The sequence below is a fragment of the Hordeum vulgare genome, chromosome 1H (assembly GCF_904849725.1).
Source record: "Hordeum vulgare subsp. vulgare chromosome 1H, MorexV3_pseudomolecules_assembly, whole genome shotgun sequence".
Taxonomy (NCBI): domain Eukaryota; kingdom Viridiplantae; phylum Streptophyta; class Magnoliopsida; order Poales; family Poaceae; genus Hordeum; species Hordeum vulgare.
The window spans coordinates 59,574,504-59,577,622 of NC_058518.1; the positions used below are offsets into that span (position 1 = coordinate 59,574,504).

The following is a 3,119-nucleotide window of genomic DNA, read 5'->3' on the forward strand; positions in this document are numbered from 1 at the left end:
TATCATATTTTACGTGTTGATCTTTTATGCATGTTTAGAAATTTCCAATATTAAATTTATCATTTCATAAATAAACTATGACTTTGAAGGTTGTTGATTTTATATTATTCTCGGCCTAATTCCATCACATTATTAACAAGCTCATTGCTTCTAAGCAGTGCACCAACGTAACAGGCTTCTATAGTTTGTATTTTTTGGTACAGTCCAAGCTTGTTTGCACTACTGAATGTCGTTCCATTTAACTCCATGTGCTGTTTGATAAAATTGATTCACGTTTTACATCCAAAAGTTGTATTCTTTCACACTCCAAAATGCAACCCAATAGTTCTTCATGCATTTTGTTTTATAGTAACACTACCATATTATATATTGCCAATATTCAATAACACAGGCTTTCTTTTTTACTTTATATGTAGGCCTGTAGATGGTAATGTTTGATCAATGGACGGTAATTTCGGTTTCAGTTTAATTTACGCTATGAATCAACTTTCCCTGACTTTTAAAACATAAGTTGATATTTATATTTTCACGATTTTGGGTGGGGCGTGGGTGGGGGTTAATATTTGCCGGTCTATCTCTACTATTAAAAGGGGATCTCTACTATTAAAAGGGATCTGTCGTCGTGATGGTTCGACCAGAGCGATGGTTCGACCTACAGCTAGCCTTTCCATCGATTTTTTTCAATCCCTCCATAAATCAGTCGATAAACCAACCGATTAGTTTAATAAAAACCCGTCGCTAGCACAACCAAACATAAGGGTTTAATAAAAAAACCACTGAAACTTGCTAACGCACGCACGCACGTCCTGGCGATCCACCCCCGTGGCTACGATTCAACCTGCGGCCCAACAGTCCCTCGCCCCTTTCTCTTCCTCTCCCTCCCTGAGCGCAAGCGCCCCCCAAATCCCTCGCTCGCCGCCCCCGATGATGCGTCGAAGCCACCGCGCCACGCCGCCGTCCCCCCACATTACGACGCCTACGAGGAGCGCCGCCTCGCCGAGGAGGTGCTCTACCTGCACTCCCTCTAGCGCAGCGGCCTGCCCCGCCTCGGCTCCCGCGCCAACTGCCAGAGGCTGCCGCCCCACCCGCGCTCGCCCCAACCAACGGAAGCGCCGCAGGATCGAGCGCCCCGCCGCGGAGCCCGAGGGACCCGGCGCCGACTAGCCCCTCGCGCCCTCCCCGCCCGCCTCCCCGTCCCCCGCATCCTGGCCCGAGGCCGTCCCCTCCTCCCCCGCGCCCAGGTCGCAGCCAGAGCCGCAACCTTCCCCCGCTTCGCTCGCGCAGTGGGACGCCCTCCGCGCCGTCGAGGAGTTCTTCTCCGGGCGCGGCTCCTCAGACGAGGACGGCGAGGATGAGGGCTCCGAGCCGGAGGACGGCGGGGACGCGGCAGCGGGGTTCTTCCTCGGCCTGTTCGAGCGGGATGCTGCGCTGCAGAGTACTACGAGCGGAGCCACGAGGAGGGGAGTTCCGGTGTGTGGGGAGGAAGAGGAAGGGCATCAGCCTCGTGCACCACGCGCGCGACGCCAAGCACTGCGGGAGGCCGCTGGCGCACCGCGCGCTCGCCGCCGTCGTCTGCCGCGTGCTCGGCTGGGACGTCAAGCGACTGCCCAGCATAGTCATCGACCCCCACGGCACGCTCGGCCAGGCCCTCCTCGTCAGGTTGTAAGACTGCATCACCGACCAGCGAGCTCTATTTGCCATCTGATGATAAGCAACGAAAAATATGTTGGAAATATGCCCTAGAGGCAATAATAAAATGGTTATTATCATATTTCCTTGTTCATGATAATCGTCTATCGTTCATGCTATAATTGTATTAACAGGAAACAGTAATACATGTGTGAATGAATAGACCACAATGTGTCCCTAGCAAGCCTCTAGTTAGCTAGCTCGTTAGTCAATGGATGATCATGATTTCCTGATCATGGACATTGGATGTCATTGATAACGGGATCACATCATTGGGAGAATGATGTGGTGGACAAGACCCAATCCTAAGCCTAGCACTAGATCGTATTGTTCGTATGCTAATGCTTTTCTAATGTCAAGTATCTTTTCCTTCGACCGTGAGATCGTGCAACTCCCGGATACCGTAGGAGTGCTTTGGGTGTATCAAACGTCACAACGTAACTGGGTGACTATAAAGGTGCACTACGGGTACCTCCGAAAGTGTCTGTTGGGTTGGCACGAATCGAGATCGGGATTTGTCACTCCGTGTGACGGAGAGGTATCTCTGGGCCCACATGGTAGAACATCATTATGAGCTCAATGTGACTAAGGAGTTAGTCACACGATGACGTGCTACGGAACGAGTAAAGAGACTTACCGGTAACGAGATTGAACAAGGTATAGGTATACCGACGATCGAATCTCGGGCAAGTTCTATACCGACAGACAAAGGGAATCGTATACGGGATTGATTGAATCCTTGACATCGTGGTTCATCCGATGAGATCATCGTGGAGCTAGTGGGAGCCACCATGGGTATCCAGACCCCGCTGATGGTTATTGGCCAGAGAGGTGTCTCGGTCATGTCTGCCTGTCTCCCGAACCCGTAGGGTCTACACACTTAAGGTTCGATGACGCTAGGGTTATAGGGAATTGTTATATGAGACTACCGAAAGTTGTTCGGAGTCCCGGATGAGATCCCGGACGTCACGAGGAGCTCCGGAATGGTTCGGAGGTAAAGATTGATATATAGGACGGATGGTTTCGGACACCGGAAGTGTTTCGGGCATCACCGGTAACGTACCGGGACCACCGGGACCACCGGAGGTGGTCCCGGGGGACCACCGAAGGGGGGCTGCGACCCCAAGAGGTAAGATGGGCTAAGTGGGGGTGGGAACCAGCCCCTAGTTGGGCTGGTATGCCTCCCCACTCAGCCCATGGCGCAGGGGAAAGGAAAAGAGGGGGGAACCCTAATTTAGGTGGGCCTTAGGCCCACCAGAGGGGTGCGCCACCCCTCCCCCTTGCCCTGGCCGCCACCCCTTCCCCATCTGAGGGCTGCCGCACCCCTTAGGGGTGGGAACCCTAAGGGCTGCGCCCCCTCCCCCTTCCCCTATATATAGATGAGGTTCGGGGCTGTTTGAGACACGGTTTAATCTCTCTCTCTCGGCGCA

The 3,119-nt window shown here is 52.9% G+C and overlaps 1 pseudogene; it reads left to right on the top strand.

The window, feature by feature from the left end:
• Positions 1-927: 927 nt before the first annotated feature.
• On the top strand, positions 928-1,666 carry LOC123396610 (annotated as a pseudogene).
• The last annotated feature ends 1,453 nt before the right edge of the window (positions 1,667-3,119 follow it).